Here is a 10,287-nt window from a genome sequence, read left to right on the forward strand (position 1 = left end):
TACTCCACCAACGCTGACGACGGTGAAGAGGAGTGGCCGCCCAGGGCCAAGCCCCTGGCGAAATCGTAAGTATCCGGATACCGGAGTGATTTCATAGTATTCGTTTATTGCATAGCTTTCCCTTATGTCGAATATGTTTATGCAGCCCACCCAAAGACCGGCTCGACGCGTCGTCGAGTGGCTCACTGGACTCGTCGGACGTGAAGTCACTGCCGACGGCTTCCTCCCCCCGCCCTACGGACGACACCGAAGTGTTGTCCCAACAGGTTCCAATCCGGGAGGAGGTGGTCCTGGAGGCGCCGCAAGGCGACCTCCCAGACTCCAGGAGTAAAGGGGACGAAACCCCCCAGGGCTCCAAGTCCGGCCCTAGGCCGAACACCGCTCCGGAACCTTCAAAGGTTGCAGAGTCCGACGGGCAACCTCCTTCCAAGAGGAGCAAGCCCGTCGTGCCGTTGACCTCCGTCCAACCGGAGGCGCCGGACAATCTGTTGGAGGCGCTCCAAGGCGCCTCCATCGACGAGGGGCACCGCACTATTATGAGTGCGGTGGTCCAGAAGGTTCTGTCCGCCAAGAGCGGACTGACTGAAGCTTTTACAAGCCTTTTAACAGGCTTTGAGGTAAGTAAAGAATGCGTAGATTATATTACCGCATAGACAGTAGCCCCTGATGCATTGTTTGGCATTCAGAAAGAAAAGCCGAATAGAGGATCAAATAAAAATCGCAGGAGTCTAAAAAGAGTCAATATCCGTGTGCAGGCTTCCCTGCCGGCGTCCGCCGCACTGACTGCGGAAGTGGACGTGCTAAAGCAGAACCTCGAGCGGCCCGAGAAGGAGCTCGGACATGCCAAGAAGCAGCTCGAGGATAATGAAGGTAAGAAATACCTTGTTAAATTATATATATATAAAGGTGCAATTGCAAAAAATGACAGGATTATCGTGGCTATTGTAGGGGCCACGTCTGAGGTGGCGACCCTGAAGCAAGCACTTCTCGAGGCCGAGAAGAGATCAGCCGCGGAGCACACTGAGCGAGAAAAGTATGAGGCCGAGGTTGGGAAGGTGCGGCAAGAGCTCCAGGCTCTCATGGAAAAACATGAGAGTTTGGACCGTGACTCAAGGACGCGAGCGTCCGAGCTCGCGGCGGCTATTGAAAGTGCCAAGTCTGCCAAGGCCGAATCCCAGAAGACCCTCCAGGAGTTGGATGAGGTGAAGAAGATAGCGGCGGGTAAGGCATTCTTTATGAAAAGCAAACAGATAAGCGCGGGTTACTTGTTACTTACCCGAATCCGGAGTTCTCCAGGCGCATTCGCAGATCTTCCCCGGAGTGTGTCTGATGCTGCCGCATTCTATTGAGCCGAGGAGGGCAGCTCGACAGAGAAGGTGTTCTGGTCTCAGTATGCTGAGGCCGGACACCCCGTACCCATGAGTGACCAGCTGAAGCAACTGGTCGAGCTCCACAAGGCGGCCGAACAGGCCATGAGGGGCCTCATAGTTCGGCTGTGGCCTGGAGAGGCTCTGCCTGGGAGCTACTTCGGGCTGGTGCGGCGGCTGGTGGAGGCCTATCCAAGGCTCGAGGTCATCAAGCGCTCCGTCTGCATTGAAGGTGCCCGTAGGGCTCTTGCCCGTGCGGGCAAGCTGGATGCTGAGAAGCTTGTGAAGGACAGGCCACCGCCGGGGAAAGAGCATCGCAAGCCCGAGAATTATTATAAGGATGTTCTGAAGGGTGCCCGCCTTGTGGCGGATGAATGTTCTATGGATGTAATTTTTGAATAAAACACGCTTGTTTTGTCCTGTGTGCTGAAAACTTGTTCATATGCGCTTAAGCAATGTTGTTTGAATTTAAAATATTACCTTCTGTGTGGCTGTTTATCAATTCTGAGAGATGGCGAGTCATCGGCTTCTGCCCCCGTGCCGCTAGTGCTGGGGTGTTCGGGGATAAACCTGAGGGCTCTTTTTCCCATGTTTGGGTCCTTCGAGGGAGGCGCTCAGCCCAACGAACAAGGCAATCGGACTATAATGCGTGAACACTCTCACTTAGCCATAGAATTCTATAATTTTAAATTTCGGCGAAGCCCTTGGTATTCGGAAGACCGAGTTCGGGGCGCTCTCCACGCCTTGGCCGGACAGAGCCAGCTCCTCGCGCTAAGCGGCATAAGTCTTTACAGACTCGAAAAGACCTCTCGAACAGCGACCAGCTCTCGCCTCATCATGAAGGTCAGTTTTAGCTTTCTCCACTTAGGTGCTCGACCCAGCTCAACCGGGGCACAATCACAGTGGTTCTCCTAGTGCTACCTTAGCCGATATAGCGGAACGTAAGGCACCAAAACATAGGAGCCGGGCAAACCCAACTATTGACCCAAGACAAGATTCGGAGCCGATGCATATAATGCTATAAGTTCGGGGTGCCGCACTTGTTAAAGTGTTCGGACTTCTCACACCATGTTGAGGGGTACTGAAGCCCCTGGCGTATTTTGGCCATACCAAAGTGTACGGGTGCAACATGTCGTTAAGGAACATATATAAATATAAAAAAGAGTAATGCAAAAATAGACAAAAGCTATGCATTGTTTATTAAAAAGGGCTGCGATCAAAGCAGAACGATACAAATAATGCGATAAGCAAAAGGTTGGACTATATAACATGTCCACTCCAGGGGCAAGCTGCGGAATAATATGCGAAACAGGTATACTACTCGTGATAGAGACCACCTGGGAGTTCCGTATTGCGGCGTGCCTTGTCTGCTTCCCTGGTTCTTGCATCGTTTGTGCGCCAATTGAACTGCCGAACAGGCCGTCCGAAGAATGGGGTCCTGAAAGTAAAAGAATTTTTTTAAAAAAAATCGGCAGCCCCTGGTACGGTTTAAGCCGTGTTTTGGGCGTGTCGCGATGGTGTCCCTCCCCCTGTGCCCATGGTATCTCTATAGCGTAGTTATGTACGTGAAGAACTAACGTCGCCTTTTTGCTTGGGTTGGGGTTGGGGCCACATTGCTACGCCTGCTCGGATCGTGCCAGGCGGTCTTGTTGTAGGTTACTCCGGGAGCGCTTGACGGTGTCCGGTCGTTTAGTGGACGGACTGGAGAAATGCCTAGAGAGGCTGCTTTGTACTTCCGCTGCAAGGGCCGCCGTGTGCTCCTCCGTTCGGAGGGACCGTTTGGTGTTTCATTGACCGTAATTACTCCTCGAGGGCCTGGCATCTTGAGCTTAAGGTATGCGTAATGCGGTACCGCATTGAACTTAGCGAATGCGGTTCGCCCGAGCAGTGCGTGATAACCACTGCGAAACGGGACTATGTCGAAGATTAACTCCTCGCTTCGGAAATTATCCGGAGATCCGAAGACCACTTCAAGTGTGACTGAGCCTGTACAGTTGGCCTCTACACCTGGTATTACGCCTTTAAAGGTCGTTTTGGTGGGCTTAATCCTCGAGGGATCTATGCCCATTTTCCGCACTGTATCCTGGTAAAGCAGGTTCAGGCTGTTGCCGCCATCCATAAGGACTCTAGTGAGATGAAATCCGTCAATAATTGGGTCTAGAACCAATGCGGCGAAGCCGCCGTGATGGGTGCTAGTGGGGTGGTCCCTTCGATCTAAGGTGATCGAGCAGGAGGACCATGGGTTGAACTTTGGGGCGACTGGCTCTATCGCGTATACGTCCCTTAACGCGCGCTTCCGCTCCCTCTTGGGGATGTGGGTTGCGTATATCATGTTCACCGTCCGCACTTGTGGGGGAAAACCCTTCTGTCCACTGTTGTTCGGCGGCCGGGGCTCCTCGTCATCATCGCTATGCAGCCCATTGTCTTCATTTGCGGTGTTTAACTTGCCTGCCTGCTTGAACACCCAACAATCCCTGTTCGTGTGATTGGCCAGCTTTTCGGGGGTGCCATGTATCTGGCATAAGCGGTCGAGTATTCGGTCCAAACTGGACGGGCCCCTAGGATTCCTTTTGAATGGCTTTTTCCGCTGACCGGATTTAGAGCCTCTAAATCCGGCATTAACTGTCGTATCATCTACATTGTCGCCGTTAATGCGGCGCTTCTTCTTATTGCGACGCGACCTGCCACTACTGTCCCTAGTGTCCGAATTACCAGGGTTCTTGGTTATATTGTTGCTATGAGCAAGCCAGCTGTCTTCTCCCGCGCAAAAGCGGGTCATGAGTGTCGTGAGTGCTGCCATAGATTTCGGCTTTTCCTGTCCAAGGTGCCGGGCCAGCCACTCGTCACGGATATTGTGCTTGAAGGCTGCTAGGGCCTCAGCGTCCGGACAGTCGACTATTTGATTTTTCTTTGTTAGGAACCGTGTCCAGAATTGCCTGGCCGATTCATCTGGCTGCCGAATTACGTGACTTAGGTCATCGGCGTCTGGGGGTCGCACATAAGTGCCCTGGAAATTGTCGAGGAATGCGGCTTCCAGGTCCTCCCAACAACTGATTGATCATGTTGGCAAGTTGTTAAGCCAATGCCGAGCTGGTCCTTTAAGCTTGAGTGGGAGGTATTTGATGGCGTGAAAATCGTCGCCGCGGGCCATGTGGATATGAAGGAGATAATCCTCGATCCATACCGCAGGGTCTGTTGTGCCATCATATGATTCGATGTTTACGGGTTTGAAACCCTCGGGTATTTGATGATCCATTATTTCGTCTGTAAAGCACAGTGGGTGTGCGGTGCCTCTGTACTGGGCGATATCATGACGTAGCTCCAATGAGCTTTGTCTACTGTGTTCGTCCCTGCCGAATGTGTGGCCGGCGTGACGGTTACCGTCTCGAGCCGTGGGGTGCCCACGCGATCCATAGATCGATCGTGTTTGCCTTGCCTTGTCCTCCAACATGTCTCGTAAGTCCGGCGCATATTCCCGTGCCTTGGTACGGGGTGCGGCTTGAGTGGAGGGCCGCGAGGCCTCTTTGTCGCGGCCACGAGGTGGCCGTTCGGCCGCATCAAGTGCTTCCTCCTCTAATCGGGGTAGCAACCTGCGCTTTGGGTAACTCTTGGAGGGGCATTCGAGTTTATGCTCTTCGGCCGCAAGGACTTCAGTCCATCTGTCGACTAGCAAATCTTGATCAGCTCTAAGTTGTTGCTGTTTTTTCTTGAGGCTTCTTGCCGTGGCCATAAGCCTGCATTGAAAACGCTCTTGCTCGACGGGATCCTCTGGCACGACGAATTCGTCGTCGTCGAGGCTTGCCTCGTCTTCGGAGGGAGGCATATAATTATCGTCCTCGACCTCTCTGTCTGCCGCTCTCTCATGAGGGCAGGTTTCTCCATCCTCCTATGATAAATCTTGCTGGAGGGGGTTTTCTTCGGCACTTTCTGGAGTATTATTATCTCCTGTGCTGGAATCACCGTGTTTGTTTTGGCGGGATTTTGAGCGGCGCCGCTGACGTCGGCGCTTAGGCTGTTTCTTGGAGGGGTCGTCCTCCGCTGTTGCATCGCCATCTCCCTCTTTTGGGGTGTCCACCATGTATATGTCATACGATGAGGTGGCTTTCCAGGGCCTAGTAGGTGCTGGTTCTTCATCATCTCCTTCATCGGCGTCCATACCATCGATGTCTTCGGAGTCGAAGTCGAGCATGTCGGTTAAGTCGTCGACAGTTGCTACAAAGTGGGTGGTGGGTGGGCATTGAATTTCTTCATCATCCGAATCCCAACCTTGCTGGCCGTAGTCCGGCCAGGGCTCTCCTGATAAAGAGAGAGACTTCAGTGACTTCGGAACATCGCCAAAAGGTGAGTGCTGAAAGATGTCCGCGGCAGTAAACTCCATGATCGGCGCCCAATCGGATTCAATTGGCCGGGGCGTGGAGGGTTCGGAGTCCGGAAAGGAGTCCGGCTCCTTGGAGTCATGAGTCTCGCAGAGTACGGGGCTGGTGTTCGGCTCAATCGCCGTTGGGATCACAGCCCCCAAGGCGGCGTCCAACCGCCCATCCTCGATCGGCGCAGTTGGCTCCGAATTAAGGATCGGAGCCGATGCAGGTGCAGCCTCCAGGGCACTGTTTGGCGGCAGAGCTAGATCATGCTCGTCGGGACAGTGCGGCGCGCTCGGCAGTGGCTCGAATCCGTCGAAGATCAAGTCCCCGCGGATGTCAGCCGTGTAGTTTAAACTTCCGAATCTGACCTGACGGCCAGGGGCGTAGCTTTCGATCTGCTCCAGATGGCCAAGTGAATTGGCCCGCAGTGCGAAGCCGCCAAAGACGAAGATCTGTCCGGGGAGGAAGGTCTCACCCTAGACTGCGTCGCCGTTGATGATCATACGAGCCATCGAGCCTGACGGCGACGACACAGAGGAACTCTCAATGAAAGCACCAATGTCGGTGTCAAAACCGGCGGATCTCGGGTAGGGGGTCCTGAAATGTGCGTCTAGGCCGAATGGTAACAGGAGGCAAGGGACACGAAGTTTTACCCAGGTTCGGGCCCTCTCGATGGAGGTAAAACCCTACGTCCTGCTTGATTAATATTGATGATATGGGTAGTACAAGAGTAGATCTACCACGAGATCAGAGAGGCTAAACCCTAGAAGCTAGCCTATGGTATGATTGTTGATGTGTATGTTGTCCTACGGACTAAAACCCTCCGGTTTATATAGACACCAGATAGGGTTAGGGTTACATAGAGTCGGTTACAATGGTAGGAGATCTGAATATCCGTATCGCCAAGCTTGCTTTCCACGCCAAGGAAAGTCCCTTCCGGACACGGGATGAAGTCTTCAATCTTGTATCTTCATAGTCCTGGAGTCCGGCTGAAGGTATAGTCCGGCTATCCGAACACCCCCTAATCCAGGACTCCCTCAGTGAGGCCGACGCCAAAAATTCCTATAAATATAGAAACCTCAAAAAATTAACCTAGATCGGGAGTTCCGGCGTCAGAAGCCTCCGTAGCCACCGAAAACCAATCTAGGCCCTCTTTGGCACCCTGCCGGAGGGGGCCGTCATCATCGGAGGGCATGGAGGAGGATCCCGGAGGGGCCATCATCACCATGAAGGCCAAGGACCAGAGGGAGAACCTCTCCCCATCTAGGGGGAGGCCATGGAGGAGTAAGCACAAGGGGGAGAACCTCTCCTGCTCTCTCTCTCGGTGGCACCAGAGTGCCATCGGGAGGGGAATCATCGCCGTGGTGATCGTCTTCATCAACATCACCATCATCATCATCACCCTCATCTCTTTTACGTGGTTCACTCTCCCGCACCCCGCTGTGATCCCTACTTGAACACGGTGCTTTATGCCACATATTATGATCCAATGATGTGTTGCCATCCAATGATGTTTTGAGTAGATATCTTTTGTCTTTGGGTTGATTGATGATCTAGATTGGTATGAGTTGTATGTTTTACTTTGATGTTGTCCTATGGTGCCCTCCGTGTCGTGCAAGAATGAGGGGTTCTCGCTGTAGGGTGTTGCAATACGTTCATAATTCGCTTATAGTGGGTTGGTGAGTGACTGAAACACAAACCCGAGTAAGGGGGTTGTTGCGTATGTGAATAAAGAGGACTTGATGCTTTAATGCTATGGTTGGGTTTTACCTTAATGATCTTTCGTAGTTGCGGATGCTTGCTAGAGTTCCAATCATAAGTGCATATGATCCAAGTAGAGAAAGTATGTTAGCTTATGCCTCTCCCTCATATGAAATCGCAATAGTGATTACCGGTCTTGTTAACGATTGCCTAGGACAATTCCGCACACCAATCCACCATTATTCCACACTCGCTATTTATAATATTTAGAAATATATTCTAACTTCATGATAACATCACCTAAATTTATATTTTAGCTCTCCGATATCATACCCACAGCCTAGTTTTATTTCTCGTTGCTAGTTGGAAGCAAACGTTCGGTGTACGTAGAGTCGTATCATTGGAAGATAGGGTTTGAGAGAATATTGATCTTACCTTTAGCTCCTTGTGGGTTCGACACTCCATACTTATCACTTCCACCTTTGGAAATTGCTACGATGATTCCTTGCACTTGGGGATTATCAAGCTCTTTTTCTGGCGCCGTTGCCAGGGAGCAATAGCGTGGGGTTGATATTCTCGTGTGTGCTTGTTTGCTTTCTTCACTAAGTAGATTTTGTTTTTCCTTTTTGTTTCTGTTTAGTTGTGGGTGAAACATAGAAAAAAATTAAAATAATGAAAATACCAAAAAAAAATATTATTACTTGCCTCTCATGCCTAAAATGTTTTTCAAAAAGAGAAGTGATTGGAAAGTTATGTATCAAAGAAGTGAGGGTCGACCTTGAGCACTTGTGTTCATGCTCACGGAAACAATGTAGAATTTTTCATGGAAGTTTCTCTGTAAATAACTATCCCCTTATATACATATCCATTGTATTATAAAAATAATGTGCCAAGCTTTGGTTTTAGGATGGTTAGATTGCTTGTTTACTATGTGCAGAACAAAAACAGAAACTTTGGATGTAGCGCGTGATTTTACATTTTTTACTGGAAAGTCAAATGGCTCTGAAACTTTTTGCACATTACTTCTGTATACATTTCTCAAATTTTAAAATTTATTTCATAATTATTGGAATCACAGAAGTTTACTAAACTTCCAGATTACTACAGACTGTCCTGTTTTACACAGATTCTGTTTTTCGTGTGTTGTTTGCTTATTTTGATGAATCTATGCGTAGTATCGGGGGCTATGAACCATGGTGAAGTTGGAATACAGTAGATATAGTTCTAATATGGGATTGGAATGATTTTTCAGGAGTACCTAAAGGTAGTGATTTGCTTTATTATACTAACGGATCTCACAAAGTTTTTGTTAAGTTTTTTGTGGATGAAGTGTTCGAAGAACGTGGAGTTACTGATGTGAGAAGAATAAAGAGAGGCAAGAGCTCAAGCTTGGGGATTCCCAAGGCAACCCAAGTAAATATTATAAGGATACTCAAGCATCTAAGCTTGGGGATGCCCCGGTTGGCATCGCATCTTTCTTCTTCAACAATTATCGATATACCTCGGTTTTTGTTTCGTTCACATGATTTGTGTCCTTTGTTTTTTTGTTATTCCTTTAGAACCATTCTATTATGAGATAGCCCTTCATTAATTTAAAGAATTCTTCATGTGCTTCACTTATATCTTTTAAGTATGATCTTATAGAATTGCTCTTTGTGCTTCACTTAAATCTTTTGAGTATGGTTTTATAGAATGCTTCGTGTGCTTCACTTATACATTTTGAGCTTGGACATTGGTTAGTTTGTATTAATTGAAGAATGATACATGAACTTCACTTATATCTTTTGGAGTATGAATAATACTATCATCTAAAGCGGGTTTGGAAGAGTGTCAACTCTAGGAACCAGTGATCCTGGTATTCTGAATGAGAAGAATTTTGCTTATGTGGAGAGTAGAAAATTTTCTATGCTTGTAGATCATGAAAAGAATGATTTATGTGATGTTTATGTTGTTGAATTCATTCATGGTGCTACTGAAAATTATTATTATGGAGGAATATATTCTTGTAGGAGTTGTAATAATATCAAGTTTCCTCTCCATGTGCTTAAAGGTCCGAAGTTATCCTTGTTTTTCCTTCCTATGCTAGTTGATTCATGTTCCCATAAGTTGTGTACTCAAAAAATCCCTAGGCATAGGAAGTTGGTTAGGTTTAAATTTTCTAGTCATATTCTTCATGATGCTCTCTTTATGTTTCAATTATTATCTTTTATGTGAGCATCATTGAAATCATCATGCCTCGCTAAAAGGCATTAAAGAAAAGCGCTTGTTGGGAGACAAACCAATATTTACCCTTAATATTTTTGTGTATTCTCATGATTAAGATACTGTATTAATCATTTTTTATAGCTTTTGTTTCAATAAATTGCCAAGTAAGACCTTTGGGAAGACTTGGGTGAAAGTTAATGTGATCTTGCTGTAAAAAACAGAAACTTTGCGCTCACGAGATTAGCTGCCATTTTTTTACAGAAGAGTGCTTTGGTGCTGATTATTTTTGCAGAAGATTAATATAAAAATTCCTCACGTCCACCAATTTATTTCATAATTTTTTTGAGTAGAAGAAGTATGGTTAGTGTTCAGATCATTACAGACTGTTCTGTTTCTGACAGATTCTGTTTTCATTGCATAGTTTGCTTGTTTTCTAGTTTCTATGACTTATATTCCTCAATATAAATTATAGAAATGATATGGTACAGTAGGAATTGTTTGAGAACAATTACGATCTTTGTCTTTCATAGTACCAAGGTGAATGGTTTACTCCTTATCATACTAACCTATCTCACGAAGTTCCGTTAAGTTTTGTCTGATTGAAGTTTTCAAGCTTTGGGTGAGATATCGATATAAAGAGAATAAGGAGTGGA

Source organism: Triticum urartu, chromosome 5, assembly GCF_003073215.2.
Source record: "Triticum urartu cultivar G1812 chromosome 5, Tu2.1, whole genome shotgun sequence".
In the NCBI taxonomy this organism is placed as follows: Eukaryota; Viridiplantae; Streptophyta; class Magnoliopsida; order Poales; family Poaceae; genus Triticum; species Triticum urartu.